The 17,023-nt window shown below is 43.8% G+C and overlaps 1 protein-coding gene and 1 long non-coding RNA gene across 5 annotated transcripts in view; one reads left to right on the forward strand and one right to left on the reverse strand.

Moving 5' to 3' along the window:
- LOC137089012 (cadherin-7) overlaps window positions 1-17,023 on the forward strand; it is a 206,627-nt gene that overhangs the window by 87,425 nt on the left and 102,179 nt on the right. The gene's annotated exons all lie outside the window — the stretch shown is intronic.
- LOC137089014 (uncharacterized) lies at window positions 975-15,915 on the reverse strand. Its single transcript, XR_010907626.1, has 3 exons — window positions 15,654-15,915; window positions 11,896-11,978; window positions 975-1,061 (listed from the first exon to the last, which is right to left on the reverse strand). It is a non-coding gene; the product is annotated as an uncharacterized lncRNA (long non-coding RNA).

A 17,023-nucleotide genomic window follows, 5' to 3' on the forward strand; every position in this document is an offset into this window, starting at 1 on the left:
GAAGTGATGTTGTGGTGCTTGGGGTCTCTTGATTATGTCTCAGCCCTTTACCCTCCTCTGAGTTGTGTTTGATTGGCTTTGATTTGAAATGTTGTCGTTTACAAATCTGATTTAGAATTCCACAGTTGTTTTGTCGGCAACTTGCTTGGAATCTATTTATCTGGTTTATCCATCTGTCTGTCCGTCTATTATTCCATCAAACAGTCTGTCTGTTGTTTTTCAATTAAATTCTGAATAGGATAGATGGGTAGATGTCTGTCTAGGGGGCAGTACCATTTTGTAAAGCAAATTTAAATCTGCTTTTCCCACTTCAAGCACTGATAGAGCTGAAAGTATTAGGTGAGGAGGACTGGAAACAATAATGTAAGTAAAGGCACAATATGTAAGATTTTTGGATTTAAAAACAACAACAACAACAACAACAACAACAACAACAACAAAAAACACTAGAACAATGGGTAACACTTTACTTGAAGGGGTGTGCAAACAACTGACATGACACCTTCATAATCATGATATGACAAAAAAATATAATGGCCTCAGTCAAAATCAAAACCAACCACATGACAGTTTAATGTTACCCTATAAAGCTAAGTAGTTTCTTATGTTTATGACAGGTTATGTTGTCTTGGTAATGTCAAGTTGTCATGACAAAGACACTGACAGGTTATGATGTATTGGTTTATGTCAAGTTGTCATAACAGACATCTAACATAATGTCATCTTTGCATTCAAAATGACATAATTGACCGAATGACACTTAATGACAGTTGTCATAAACATGCATAAAACTCCATATTCATGGAATGTGTCATGTCATGATTATGAAGGTGTCATGTCAGTCGTATACACACCCCTTCAAGTAAAGTGTTACTGAACAATGTTATATATCTTGTTAACTTGTGTACTTACATCATCCCAAATGTTTCCATGAATTTTAAATTTAGCCATCTGTGCAAGAAGGGTCTGAGTGCTGAGCCGCAGAGCCACAGTTTTACCACAGCAGTTTTGACCGCGCCTCCGCATTGCGCCGTTATGTCTTCGAGATGCATGTTACGGCACTGGAAGGGAATAAAACTACAATTTTATTTATTTTTTATTTATTGTAATTGCACTTGTTTGATTTTATAGTTATTAGTTAGTGATCAACTGTAGTGGTAAAACAATGACATGTTTAAAATGTAAATTGTAAATGTAATAAATACATGTAAATTAAATTAGTTTCTTGGTTATGTCTCCAACAAATTAATAATATTGTCACACTTTCAGCCTGTTTAAAAGTACGTTTTATTTGTGTTCAAGTTTATGCATTTACCCCAGGCAGAATTAATCAACTTGAGGAATTAGTTATCTTGACTTTAGACTAATAATTTAATAATTATAAAAACCTTTCAAATGTCTATTCGAAAGTTCTTTTTTTTTTTTTTACCAGGCATTTAAAATACATTGTGTGTTTATTATACTGGGCTGTTTGTTTTTTGGGGAAAAAAACGTAAAAGAAAGTGTTCATGACAGCATTGTTTTACATCAGTAAAGGAGCCTGAAGGCCTCCGGGCAACAGCAGATGCAAAAAAATAACAGCAGGAGCAATAATAATCAATAGATTCAATAGAGGACAGAATTAAGATTTAAAAATCAAATGTATCTCCGCTGTGGTGAAACTGCGTGGCTGGGGTGAAACTGTGGCTCTGCGGCTCTGCAGACAGATATTATTGATCTGTGCTGCACATTTCACGGAAGACAGTTTCAAGAATCTTCACGAGTTTAATATTGGATTTGCTCAAAGGCTCATACTAAAAGATGAAGCAGTTCCCACTTTAAAGGCAGAAGCTGCTGTTTATGGGCCTAAACCTGTAAGTACATGTCTTTTAAATGTTTAATTTCTGTGTGTGTTTTGGTTGCATCAAGACCAACGCGGTTTGGCTACGCGAGGCAGTTAACTAAATAGTTTCATACTTCTCCAACAAACGGCTACAAACACCAACAAACTTTTATGTAATCACTAGGGATGCCACAATACTCAATATAATATTGAACCATTCAGTACGGCATTCACGGTTCAATACACGCAGGTGAATTGCGTTTTTTCGGTTTTGCAGTTAATTAAAAAAAAAAATCTTCAAATTCGATAATTTGCCTCCATCCCAATATACTGAACAACGCGACATACATTCACATCACACGTTAGTGGTAGAGTTATACTCACTATACACTAACACTATAGTTATTCACAATCACGAAAGATCACTATTTGCATGTGTTATATAGCCTTGCTGATTAAACATTTCATTCGCGTGCTTATCCACGTTTTAATATGCGCTTTTTCCAGCGTGCACACTAAACGCCTGTCAAACGTAATTACTGGACTAAGTAGTCATCTTACTACATTAATACTGTCAAATACACACAAGGTTTACATCAACACAGTCGGTTATGTCTAAAGTGAAAGTAAAATCGGCTTGTCTATACACTCCTGAACAAAATCTTAAGACCAGGGGAGGCATTGCAAGTTTTACACATTTTGCATTTGTGGATCATAACCGGGTTGTAAGTGCTGCTTCAAAATGCCAAAAGAAGAAACAGGAGCAAGAGACAAAAAATAGAGAGTAGGCAATTTATTGAAAACGTCTCAGGTTACGTATGTAACCCTAGTTCCCTGAGGGAACGAGACGCTGCGTCGAAACGCTGTGAGAACGCCTCTGCGTTAATGCGTCGTGAAGCGCCTGTAGAACCATTCCATCGGAAAAAAGATCGATCGTCGGCGTGATGACGTCATCGACCGGAAGCTATAAAACGTCCGTGAAAACAAACAGGAACTAACTTCTGATAAAGCCTGAAGTAAGTGATCACGGACACCCCGGGAGTATGGCAGAGCGACGCAGCGTCTCGTTCCCTCAGGGAACTAGGATTACATACGTAACCTGAGACGTTCCCTTTCGGGGAACTCGAGCTGCGTCGAAACGCTGTGAGAACGCTTATACCCACATCTCCATAGGACCAAGTGTCTCGTATGTGTGAAGCCGAAGCGCACACGGTTACGAGAGTACCTGTGCCCCTACTGTAGATGCCAGGTCTAGTTCGTAGAACCTGACGAAGGTAGAAGGAGACGACCAACCGGCCGCGTTGCAGATATCGTGGAGGGAAGCCCCCGACAAGAGTGCTTTAGAAGCAGCCATACCCCTGGTTGAGTGCGCCCGGACAGCCAGTGGAGATGGCTGCCCGGTAGCTTCATAAGCAAGTGAGATGGCCTCGACCACCCACTTGCTCATCCTCTGCTTGGATACTGGGGCCCCCTTCTTAGGGGGTCCAAAGCAAACAAACAATTGTTCAGATTTCCTCCACAGGGCAGCTCTGTGGACATAAGTATCCAGTGCCCTTACAGGACACAGCAGATTTAACCTTTCCTGGTCTGACGTCATAAACGGAGGAGGACAGAAGGCTTGTAGAGTGATGGGGCCCCGTGGGCTCGTAGGAACCTTGGGGACATAACCCGGCCTGGGATGCAGAAATGCTTTCACCATCCCTGGCGCAAACTCTAAACATGAGGGCCCTACTGACAGGGACTGAATATCTCCTATTCTTTTAAGAGATGAAATGGCCAAAAGGAAGATGGTTTTTAAGGTGAGGAACTTATCCGAAACCTCCTCCAGAGGTTCGAACGGAGGTCCGGACAAGCCCCTCAAAACAATGGCCAAGTCCCATGCTGGGACCCTCGAGTGCATAACTGGCTTCAACCTTAAAGTGCCACGAAGGAAGCGTGTAATTAGAGGGTGTCTTCCCAAAGACACTCCACTGCAAGGGACGTGGAAGGCACCCAAGGCCGCCACGTACACCTTAAGTGTGGAGGGGGTCAACCCTGCCGAGAACCTTGCCTGCAGGAACTCCAGCACTGTACCAACCGGGTAGTTAACTGGGTCCCACTGGCGTTCTCTGCACCATGCTGAGAAAAGTCTCCATTTCAAAGCGTACAGCTTCCTTGTGGACGGAGCTCTGGAGTGTAGGATGGTCTCTACGACCTCGGCCGAGAGACCTTCCTCTATGAGCCTAGCCCCCTCAGAGGCCAGGCCCACAGTTTCCACATCTCCGGGCGTGGGTGCAGGAATCTCTCGCCCGCCTGAGAGAGTAGATCCCTCCTGGTCGGAATCTCCATCGGAGAGCCTTCCAGGAGAGATATCAGGTCCGAAAACCATACTCGGGTCGGCCAGTTCGGAGCCACTAGAAGTACCTGGGCCCCGTCCCGGCGTACCCTCTCCAGAACTCCTGGAAGCAAGACAATCGGGGGGAAGGCGTACAGAGGCAGCCTCGGCCACTCCTGTACCATGGCATCCAGCCCCAGCGGGGCCGGATGGGTCAGAGAAAACCACTGCGGGCAGTGAGAATTCTCCGCCGAAGCGAACAGGTCTATCTCTGCTTTCCCATAAACCTTCCAAAGGAGCTCCACCACCTCTGGGTGGAGTCTCCATTCCCCGGGCCTCGGCCCCTGTCTCGACAGGCTGTCTGCTTCCTGATTCAGGGCCCCCGGGATATATACTGCCCTGATTGACAGCAATTTCCCTTGGGCCCACAGAAGGATCCGATGTGCCAATTTGTCCAACGGACGAGACCTCAGACCCCCCTGGTGATTTATATAGGCCACCACGGACGTGTTGTCTGTTCTGACTAGTACGTGGTGGCCCCTGAGGTCGGGCAGGAACTGTTTCAATGCAAGAAACACTGCGAGCATCTCTAGCCGATTTATGTGCCAGTGCCGCTGATGTTCCTGCCATAGACCCTGGGATGAGCGACCACTCATGGTCGCCCCCCAGCCCGCGAGAGAGGCATCTGTCGTTAGCGTTACGCGACGAACATGAGCCCCCAACACGGGACCCTGAGATAAAAACCCCGGGTTTTTCCACATGACCAGAGCACGTAGGCATCGCCGCGTGACTTTGATCGTGCGGAGCGGATTTCCCCTCGGGGAGAACCCTTTTGTTTTGAGCCACCACTGCAGTGGCCTCATGTACAGTAGGCCAAAAGGTATCACGTTGGACGCTGCTGCCATGAGACCTAACAGTTTCTGGAACTGTTTCACAGTGACGGCTCGGCCTAGCTTCTGTTCTTTGGCGGCTGCCAGGATCGATGCTATGCGTGTTGGCGATAATTGCACCCGCATTATTACCGAGTCCCAGTTCACACCCAGAAAAGTGGTTCTCTGAGCCGGAGAAAGCACACTCTTCTTGGCGTTCAGCCTCAACCCCAGCTTCGACATGTGGGTGAGAACAGCATCTCGATGCTGAACCGCCATCTGTTCTGTATTCGCTAGAATCAGCCAGTCGTCGATATAGTTCAGTATGCGGATGCCCTGTAGACGCAGCGGCGCCAGAGCTGCATCCACACACTTGGTGAACGTGCGGGGTGACAGTGCTAGACCGAAGGGAAGTACCCGATATTGGTATGCCTCTCCCCCGAAGGCAAACCTCAGGAACTTCCTGTGATGTGGAAGGATGGAGACATGAAAATACGCATCTTTGAGGTCTATGGTGACAAACCAATCCTCCGATTTGACCTGCGCTACAATCTGTCTGAGTGTAAGCATCTTGAATTTGAGCTTGGCCACCGAGCAATTCAATAGCCGCAGATCTAATATCGGGCGTAAGCCCCCATCCTTCTTCGGCACGATGAAGTAACGGCTGTAAAAGCCTGACTCCCTGCTGGGAGGGGGAACCCTCTCTATAGCCCCTTTTTGCAGGAGTGTCTCTACTTCCTGTGCCATTACCAGAGCCTGCTCCGGGCCCACCTCTGTAGGTAGGACACCGCAGAAAGGAGGTGGCCGACTTTTGAATTGAATGGCGTACCCCTTTTCTACTATCTGCAGGACCCAACGACATATATTTGATAGACGTTTCCATTCGTCTAGAAAATCTACTAAGGGAACCAGCCTCTCGAGGCTGGCCTCTGGTGTATTTTGAGCAACAAGCGCAGTGCCCTGAAGCGGCGGACCGGCAGGGAACAACTGACTTGACTGCTCGGGGACCCCCCGGAGGGGGTGCGGACCACCCTCGGGTGGCCCGCGGAGACCGACTGCGCCCCGGCATTGCGGCGGGGTTGGCAGCGCGGCCCCCCGAGGGTGCCGTAGGGAAGCGGGTACCGTTGGCAGGGGTAAACACCGCTTCCCTACGGGGGGAACCACCCTCAGCGTCCTGGCGCTTCTGGCGTCAGGAACGCTTCGACGAGGCCTTCTTGGCGATCAGGACTGTCCGCAGATCAGCCCTGCCCCTCGAAGGCCTCGCCTGAGAGCGCCGCCCCTCGTCCCCGCGCTGAGGGGGAGCTCGAGCGGCGACGCTCTGCTTTTGTTGCGCCCTGTGAGCGGAGCTCGTACTCGGCTTAGGCTGCCTGATGTCAGCGGCAGCCCCAGGGACCTGGACCCGGAGAGGGAGAAACTGCTTTAGCGCCGCAGCTTGCTTCTTTGACTCCTGGAACCTCTCGGTGACAGTGTGTACTGCGTCACCGAAGAGGCCACCAGGAGACAGCGGCGCGTCGAGCAGGAAGCTTTTCTCCCTCTCCTTGATTTCAGTGGGGTTGAGCCATAAATGCCTCTCCGTAGCCACCAATGCTGCCATAGAGCGGCCAACACATCTGGCCGTCTCTTTGGTGGCCCGGAGAGCAAGATCAGCTGATGTTCTTAGCTCATTTATGACATCACCCCCCACTTCATCACGTCCATCTAAGTCCCTGAGCAGGTCAGCCTGATAAGCCTGCATTATAGCCATAGTATGCAGGCATGCAGCAGCCTGACCTGCCGCCGAGTACGCTTTGCCCACCAGTGCCGACGTTGTTTTTAATGGTCTGGTGGGCAAAGTCGGGGCCTTCAGGGACGATGCCGAGGAAGGCGAGAGATGGCTCGCGAGCGTCTCTTCTACCTTTGGCATCGCCCCATAACCGTAGTGCTTCAGCCCCATGATGTTGCTGTAGACCGAAGTCTGAGGGCTGAACACACGGTATGATGCCGGTCTCCTCCATGACTTTGCCACCTCGGTGTGCAAATCATGGAAGAATGGCAGGCCCCGCCGCTGAGGTTCTGAAGCGCGAGCGGGCAGGAATCTTTCATCTAATTTACTAGATCTCTTTCTTCCTGCCTCAGATCTTTCTATGGGCCAGTCAATATTTAGTCTGGCCACAGCTCGCGTTAGAACCTCAACGAGCTCCTCACTCGCAGGGGACTGAAGTGGCGAATCTTCAGTCGCGATGCTCTCAACGTCCACCTCCTCGGAGCTGGATAGTTGGAGCACCGGCGACTCTCTCGGGGGGGAAGAAACCGCAATGCGTGCTTCCAAGCCCCGAGAAGAGCCGCTGGATGGAGCAGGTGAGGGCAGAGATAAGGCAGCGCCCGTCTCAAACCCCTCTGCAACATCCAATTGTGAACCCCACGACTGCAGCCTCCGCTCTGCCTCGGCAGCAGCGGGACCAGAGCCGCGGGGAACACGAGCCGAGGCACCCTCCTCGAAGAGTGCCCGGCGGGAGCGCAGCGTTCTCAGTGGCATACGCTCACAGTGCTCGCAAGCAGCCCCCTCGAGGGCTGCCTGGGCATGCTGCGCTCCCAAGCAGGCAACACAAAGAGAGTGTGTATCCCCACTCGTGATGTAGCGTGGGCAGGGATGTACACACCTCTTGAACTGACTGCTTTCACTCGCCATTTTTCTATCTATTTATTTTCTCTTTTTTGTAAATATATAGGAATATTTAACAAAGGGTGGAAAAACTCTTTCAAATAGACAGACAAAAACACCAAATAGACAGACAGGTTCACACAGATCGCTTGCTGAAGGCTCAGAAGCTAGTTCCTGTTTGTTTTCACGGACGTTTTATAGCTTCCGGTCGATGACGTCATCACGCCGACGATCGATCTTTTTTCCGATGGAATGGTTCTACAGGCGCTTCACGACGCATTAACGCAGAGGCGTTCTCACAGCGTTTCGACGCAGCTCGAGTTCCCCGAAAGGGAACTGCATTTAAACTGAAACAGGCTGTTCATCAGCTGATCAAAAGTTTAAGACCGTAGCCCAAAAATAAACGCACAACAGTACTAAAAGTGTCAAAAAAGGACTCAGTAGTGAGTAGCCCCACCGTTCTTGTTGATCACTTCAAAAACTCGTTTCGACATGCTTGATGCGACTGTTTCCAGGAGGCTGGTGGGAACGTTGCTCCATGTGGTGAAGATGGCTTCACGAAGGGCATCCACGGTCTGTAACTAACGTCCATTTTTGTAAACTTCCCTTGCCATCCATCCCCAAATGTTCTCAATGGGATTAAGATCAGGGGAACACGCAGAATGGCCCAAAAGAGCAACGTTATTCTCCTGGAAGAAGTCCTTTATCAGGCGGGCTTTGTGAATTGCAGCGTTGTCCTGTTGAAAGACCCAGTCATTACTGCACAGACGGGGGCCCTCGGTCAAGAGGGATGCCCGCTGCAACAGATCTACATAGCCAGTCGCCGTTTGACGGCCCTGCACAACCTGAAGCTCCATTTTCCCATTGAAGGAAAAAGCACCCCAGATCATGATGGAGCCTCCTCCACTGTGCCGCGTAGAAAACATCTCAGGTGGGATCTCCTTGTCATGCCTGTAACGTTGGTAGCCATCAGGACGTCCAGGTAAAAAAATTTCTTGTCAGAGAATAAAACTTTCTTCCACTTTTCAATGTCTCATGTTTGGTGCTCCCTTGCAAATTCTAAACGGGCAAGTTTGTGTCGTGGGAGGAGACGTGACCTTTGAGGACGTTTTTTGTTCTTGAAGCCCTTCTCTAGCAGATGACGTCTTATGGTTATTGGGCTGCTGTCAGCATCACTAAGGGCCTTAATTTGGGTTGAGGATCGACCTGTGTCTTCACAGACAACCCGTCGGATCCTGCGGCTCAGTGCAGGTGAAATCTTTTTGGGTCTACCACTACTTTTTTGTCCCATAACTCTCAGGATTTTTTTAAGGAATGTAAAATGACTGTCTTACTGCATCCAACCTCAGCAGCGATGGCGCGTTGCGAAAGGCCTTGCTTGTGCAGCTCAACAATCCTGCCACATTCAAAGAGAGAAAGCCTTTTTTCCTTTGCCATCAGAAGATCTTGACAGTATGACTGCTTGAAGGACAATGACATGAAAGACATATTTTTGTGAAGATTTTACCTTTTTATGATTATGGTCTTAAACTTTTGATCAGCTGATGACCGGCCTGTTTCAGTTTAAATGCAGTTTTCAATAAATTGCCTACTCTCTATTTTTCGTCTCTTGCTCCTGTTTCTTCTTTTGGCATTTTGAAGCAGCACTTACAACCCGGTTATGATCCACAAGTGCGAAATGTGTAAAACTTGCAATGAATCCCCTGGTCTTAAGATTTTGTTCAGGAGTGTATATTAGATGAAAGCAGGTCTTCAATTGACAGCAGCGCAGCCTGAACATGCTGTCTTTAAAGAGGCAGTTTACCTCTGAAATTGTCATTATTTACGCATTCTAATATTGTTCAAAACCTGTATTCATTTCTTGATGACAGAGTTTTCATTTTTGAGTAAACTATCCCTTTAATGTTAATACAACAACAAATGATGTTAAATGATGCTGAAAAACTAATGCAGTAGCTAAGAATCAATGTATATTTTATAGTGAAGTCTATGTAGTGTTTTATTTTTTCATTTATTCATTCAATTTCACACTTAAATGCTACTGTACAGCTCTGAGCTGCCAGTGTAAATCTTTATATGTATTCTTTATTATACAATACACTAGGAATGTGTACAAGTTTTTTTTTTTTTAAGTAACGTTCTAAGTTTAAGTAAGTTTTTCAAGTATTTTAAGTAAAATAAAGAAAGTGTATTGCAATCAAAAATTTTTTTTTTTTCACCTCAACTTGTTGCTGTTCCTGTGGCTTTAGAATAGAATAGCAAAAAAACAAACCGAAAACTGTGGTTAAAAACCGAGGTATGTATTGAACCGTGGACTAACTGTATTGTTGCATCCCTAGTAATCACACCTGCGAACATTGTTTATTTATCTAAAATATATTATATAAACAAGATTTTCATGCTACAAATAAAATATTACCTTTACAAACAAGCTACTACTCAGTCGTGTATTCGGATACAGTAAAACTTTAACCAGAGTATGAAAAGCAGTGAAAGTGACTCTACAAAAATACTTGAAATACGAAAATGCTTATCATTCACTAACATCCATTAAAAGCCTTGCTTGCAGAGGTTCTGCTTGACTTTCATCCCCGCTATTTGGGTCTGATTCAGGCTCAAATTGGTATGGCAATATTGACGCCATTATTTACACTGCTAATGTGAACTCTGCCTGTAATGGTAAGGGACGTTTCTGGCAACCTGTGCTTGGCCCTTCAGCCAATAAAAATACATGAAACTACATTTGGCCATATAACCAATCTAAGACATTGCGTTTTTCGGAGGGATGGGCTTCATAGAAGCGGGAAGCAGACGAGCCGTTCAAAAGACAGTGGAGACAGCAGTGTGGAATAAAGAGGTCAAAAATATGCAAAAGAAAAAAAAGTATTAAGACATGTTATACTGCACCCCATAAACACAGCCTAGAAAAACCCCACGGAAACACCCCTTTAAATCTCATTTTCTATATTTACCGTAAGTTGGCATGTACCATAACATGTTTTACTATGCCTAACTTTGTTTACCATCTAACTTTTAGGCATGTTACCATGCACAGAGTACCATTATAACTACACACTCAAATAATGTATCTAATATGATAAAACAGAGCTGCGTTAGACATACACTGTAAACAATTATTTAAAACAAAAGTTACATGTGTGCCTTAAAATGTTGAGTTCATTGAAATTAAAAATTTGAGTTAATACAATGAACATTTTTGAGAATCGACAACCTTTATTCAAAAATTATTAAAATATTTAATTTTTTAAAAGAAGCATATTAGGTAATTGTGTGTGTTTTATTTGTGAAGACACGGTTAAACATGCCAAATCTATTTTAATGATTTATCCATTTTTTTTATGTGGTTGAGATACAATAATATTTTGAGTTTCTGTTTATTAAACCAATTTGCTTCATTGTATCAACTCAAATTTTTTATTTCAATAAACTAAAAATTTTAAGGCAACCAGGTTACTTACTTTTTAAGTTAAACCATCAATATCTTGTTACAATGTAGGCATAAGAAGTGGAAGCGTTCGTCTACGACATAATAAAAGCTCTGCAAAGTCAAGGCATCATCAAGCTACACCTTTGTTTTGAATAAGCGACCTCTTGCGGCAAAAAAATACATATTGTTGATTTAACTATACGCAAGCAGCTGAGATTATTTTCATGTAATTCCCCCAGCTGAATGCACTAATGAGATTCTAACAGATAGCTGAAATGAGAGGTAGCACATCGATTAGTCCTAAATAAATATTTTTTTAATTATAACAAATTCACTTAGGTCTTCAATCTCCTCAGACCACCATAATAACGCTCTGTCCAGGAGAATCTCTAAACAGCATTTTGAGCTTTGATCTTTCACTTTCTTCATTTCGTATTTCTAAATCCTCTCATGGCAAGTACATCAAAACACCATAAAATGTGTTGCAAATGCTTTATGAAATCCATTTAAAAGCACTCACAAACACTTGATTTCTGTAATTTCATGGCAGCTCAGCTATCTCCAGTCGGGTAGGTTTTGAAATCTTTTGCTCCAATAGTATTTTGATATTTCCGATTGGGGTCTCATATCCACTGCTACGGTTTCATGCATTCACATAGCTAAGTGTATTCGAAAGAGGTTTGTCTTGAGGAATTCCCTGGATCCTGGTTAATGGTTAGGAGTTTGTTTCGTGTTACGTTTTTTGAAAGTGACCTTGTAGCGCACCGTGATGTTACCACCAGGCGTCATTCATTGACTTACCGCAGGGTGTTATACTTTCTTTCCTGCCGCTGGCTGCCCCATCGCTCTTCTGCTGCTATTTGTCTGTCCATGAGTCTCCTCACCTGCTAGAGGCCAAACGTGGTGAGTGGGGGTATGGTGTTATATTAATAGCACTGTACAGTACAGGTCAGAGGAATAAAGTCAGTCAAAGCACATCATGAAAGCAATCCAATCCTATACTAGTTTATTGAACAATTGTTCAAATACGAGAGTTCGTAATTTGTTAAAAGGTATCCTGTCTATCGAAAATCCGATCAGATAGGCCTAGTATATTTAATTTATCATATTTTTTTGCTGCCTTTGCAATGTAAAAGGCTATATAAGACTTTAAATACACTGAAAATCATTTTATAAAGTGGTGTTTAAAGGGTCACATTAAATCTCTGGAAATGTAGGTAATATCAAACAAGTTTGTGTTATGGATGTGATTTTGGAATCTTGGTTCCAAATGAAATGCATTAAAAGGTAATTCTGACTTTACTTTTTATGAAATTGAGTGTTTTAATATCTCAAATGTGACTTTATATCTTACAATATTACCCTTTTTGCATATGACACCTCAAAATAATTTTGACTTAACATCTCTAAATTGCGAGTTTTAACTTCACAATATGACTTTATATTGCATAATGTGACTATGTCTGAAAATGTGCCGGTATATCACAGCTGTGAATTTATATCTCATAATATGACATCGTAATGGCTTTATAGCTCACAATGTGACTTTATATCTGTAAATGTGCCATTACACCTCATAGTTATGAATTAATATCTCATATTATGACTTTGCGCAATATCGCTTTACAGTAGGCTATATCTTACAGAAGTTTATTTCCCATATTGTCTCTTTTATATCTCTCATCTGTGACTTTATTTTTCAAGATCTAGAATTTATAATGTGGCTCACAATAGCGTCTTATTTTCCCAAGATTGGGAAGTTATGTCACAATATTTCTTCATATGAGTGCCCTAAAATGTGCCATTATAGCTCACAGTTGTATATCCAGAGGTGCACAGTATTGAAGTATTTTTACTTTCCAAGTCATTTTGTTTTCAAGTATATGTACTTTATCAGTGTTCTTCTTTGGAAAACTTTTACTGCACAACATTCCAAAACACAATATTGTAGTTTTTACAGGAATACATTTCATATTGAATATCATTTAATACTTAATTACATTAAAAATGTAGTACTGTATACTTTTAGGGTGCGTTCACACAGGGTCCGGGCCAAAAAAAAAAAAAAAAAAAACATATAGTCCTGGTCCGCTTAGCGTTCATACTGGCATTTTTAAAAGCGAACCTAAAGTTACCGAACCAAAAGCATGGGGAGACACTCACAACCTGATTGGTCAGCTTATATGACGTAGGAGCTTGCTTACCGAACATTCAAAACAATGCTGTGTGCTTGATTAAACGTGATCATTTTATGCGTGTACATGTGGCATTATTTTTTACCCACTGAGAACTCATGAAGAGCTCATAAAATGTTCAAAACATTCAAAACAGCACTAGGATTTCCTCCGTTGTATACAGAAAAGAGACGGGCATCTCTTATCCAGAAGAGACGGCAATTCCGTCGTCTGTACCTTCAAATGGGCAACACAGGTCCTTTGATGAGAAGAACCAGGTATGCTTTTTGTGCGTTTTTTCTAGCATTTTCGAAGCATGCTCGTCGGACCAAATATTGATGAGGCACTTTCTCGTTGCTCTATGTTTGTCCCCTAACGTTAAAATGATTCATTTTGGATACACCGATCTTTCCACGTTGTCAAATCAGCTGACTATGCGTTGCATCTTTTGACATTACGTCCGGTTTTTGGTTTGTTTACACGGTAACTGTATTTTTTGGTCCGTGTTGCGTTCATATATCAATCGAACCGCACCAGAGTTCGTTTGGAAGCAGACCGAGACCCATCTTTTTAGCGGTCTTGGTCCGCTTGTTTGGTGCGCACCAGGGTTCGGATGGCAGCGTTCACATAAGCTGCGTTTCCACCGCAGAAACTTTACCCAGGAACCAGGAACTTTGGGGTGGTACTCTGTGTGTTTTGACCGCAGGAACCAGGGTCTAAATTAAGGTAAATATTCCGAGTAAATATTTCCCCCTCCAAACGGCCCTGCTCGCGAGGTAGTACTTTTTCAAGTTCAGGAACTTTCGAGGGCGGGAGTTGGGCGCTGAACATGCTGATTGGTTTAGCATTTTATTTCAACTGGCATTTTTAAAAGTCTTTTGCAAGGTTTGTTCTGCGTTCCGTATATATCAGTCTTGCTCTCTGTCTGATGGCGCACGTTCGTCTCAGCCATCTCACGTTCAATGTCCGTAATAGCTGATAATAATATACATTGTCATTTTAAATCTAGCTTTATAAGCTTTCTGAATATGCTTGTGCTCTTTTCTGTTGTTGTTAGAGAACTTTTGCATAACCAGCAAAAGCAGCACAGCTTGAATCTCTTCCATTCTCGTTATACATTTTTTTACAGTCTATTTTTCACCATGTAACCGACCTGACCGATTACTTTTAAGTGTGCGTCCTTACATGACGTGACAAGAGAGGAAAGTTCATTTTTCTGAAGGGTAAACTTTTAATTTCGTAAGTTATGAAGATAATGTTGGAATAATGACACAGCGTATGCTGCCCCAGGCAGTTTTTACTTTAACTGCGCCTGACAGAAAAAATATTTTTTTTCTGAGATGATTATTACACTTTACAACAAATAAATAGCTTATATAATACTGTATTAGTCCTGGTGGCCGTTAAGAGTTGCTATGGCTACAGTTAACACATTTCAGCTGGTGGAGAAAACAGCGTTGACATTTTTGATGCGGCAGACAAACTGCATGTCACAAAATGATTGTAATTGAAAGTCATCACATGTAAACACCAGATTGGTTTAGATAACGTCTCATGTAAACAGTCCACTAAATCTTTCAATTGGAATGACAAAAAAAGTGTGCTTGTAAACGCGGCTGGTGTCGCGCAAAAATGATTACTGTCCGTCACTGACTTGGAGGAGCAGTCGTGCGCAGTCCTACATCACCGGACCAAATTGCCTAATCTTCACGGAACTTTAGATCGCGGTGGAAACGCAGACAGTTGCAGGTCTGGGGGGAGAAAAAATCCTGTAAAAAAGGTTCCTGGTACAAATTGTTCCGGGTATTTTTGGTGGAAACGTGGCTATATGTTCAAATGAACCACACTAACTGAGCAATCGCACCAGGGTTCGTTTTAATCAAACCAAACATGACAAGTGTGAACGCACCCTTAGTCAAGTAAAAGTATTCAAACTTTTACTTGAGTACAAGGTAGAAAGTACTACATTTTTAATGTAATTAAGTATTAAAGGTAAGAAAACAACAACTTTTATTCATGAAGCAGTAAAAAATATGACATTATATATCATGCTCCACTACTGTCTGTGTATATATCATCATATAAATCATCACAATGTGAGATTATATCTGAAAATGTGCTGATATATATCACAGCTGTGAATTTACCTTATATCTCATATTTTGACTTCTCACAATGTGAGTTTATATTGCGTAGTGTGAATTGATATCTGAAAAGCTGTTGTTGTTTTGAACAGGTGTGACAATCTCGTAATCTGGCGTTATATCTCACAATTATGCATTTCTTTCTTTTCAAAATGTAACTTACAATTGCCAATTTAGTTTGTCCTCTGAAGTGAAAAAGCGCTTCGCTTTTATGTTAGTGTTGATGCCCTTGTGTTCTTACCGTATGCTCCGGTGCTGGTGGCTACTACAAGCAACCTGTAATGTAATACGCCCTCCTTTCAAGCTGTTGCTTCGAGGAACGACACACTGCAGCAGCAACCAGCTGCCTCAACCCCTGCGCTCTTTCCGCAAGCTCCAGGGCCCCGACTGTCACAAGGGAATCTTCGCAGATTCTCAGCGAATCCACCTGTGCTGCTTGTACGAAACACTCCAAGATCTGAGACAATCTGTTGATAAAACCTATAACCGAATTCAACAGGAGCACGTTTGTAGCACAAAACGTCATTTTGGGATGAAAAAGATGAGGTTAGGATGCCACCGTGGAGCTCCAAGCTGGTGAAATTGAGTAACCTTGGAGCATGTGCAAATTTCGTGCTGCGTACGCGTTTGCTGCTCTGGCACACTGGGTTATTATATTTCTCATTTCTCCAGCACTCGGGGAGCGTTTTGAATATGTTAGGTGTTGGCAGGGGTAGATGGTGGCTGTCACTGGCATTTTAATGGGGTGCTTCTCTTGGGGGCCAATATGGTGAAGCGTGTGTGATCTGACCACACACACACACACACACACACACACACACACACACACACACACACACACACACACACACACACACACACACACACACACACACACACACACACACACACACACACACACACACACACACACACACACACACACACATCCACAGGCGGCTTGTCTATTCTCATTCCTAAAAACATGGCCAACAAGCTGTTCTAAAACACAGCACATCCAAATAGAATTAAAAATCACTACAAAGCAAGGGAGGGGGGATGAGTAAAAATGAGAATAAAGTGAGAATAAGACAGAGGGTGAGCGACAGAAAAGGGAGCATGCAGAGGGCAACAGTTACAGCACACACACGCTGCGAAAGAGATCATCAGTAATAATTGTGGAATGTCTCTTTCGGAACAGCTTTGTGTTTTCTTTCACTCTGTCTCTTGCAGTGAAAATCATTTAGCCTCCAGGCTGGAGCTCAGCAGGAAAGAGAGAGCAATTAGAGAGAGAAAGAGGGAGAGACGGAAAGGAGGGGCACACAGGTAAATGATAAAGGAAGACGCGGGAATGATGCTGAGATGCCGAGGTGAGCGATGGGGTGGGTGGCGGAGATGACGGATGGACAGAGAGATGGGCTAGGAATGAGAAAATGTCGGAAGGTTAATGCTGCGGAGCAAATGAGCTGGAAATGCACGCAAGAGGGGAAGAGAGGGTCAACGCGGAAAACACAAACAGTGGGGTCCAAAAGTCTGAGATCATTAGTGAAAATGATCAGCATAATAATAGTGAAAAGTGCTTTTTCTAGAATGTCTTAGTATTTGGTTTTGTCTGTCTTTTGCGCTAATGAC

The sequence above is a fragment of the Pseudorasbora parva genome, chromosome 9 (assembly GCF_024679245.1).
Source record: "Pseudorasbora parva isolate DD20220531a chromosome 9, ASM2467924v1, whole genome shotgun sequence".
NCBI classification, from domain to species: domain Eukaryota; kingdom Metazoa; phylum Chordata; class Actinopteri; order Cypriniformes; family Gobionidae; genus Pseudorasbora; species Pseudorasbora parva.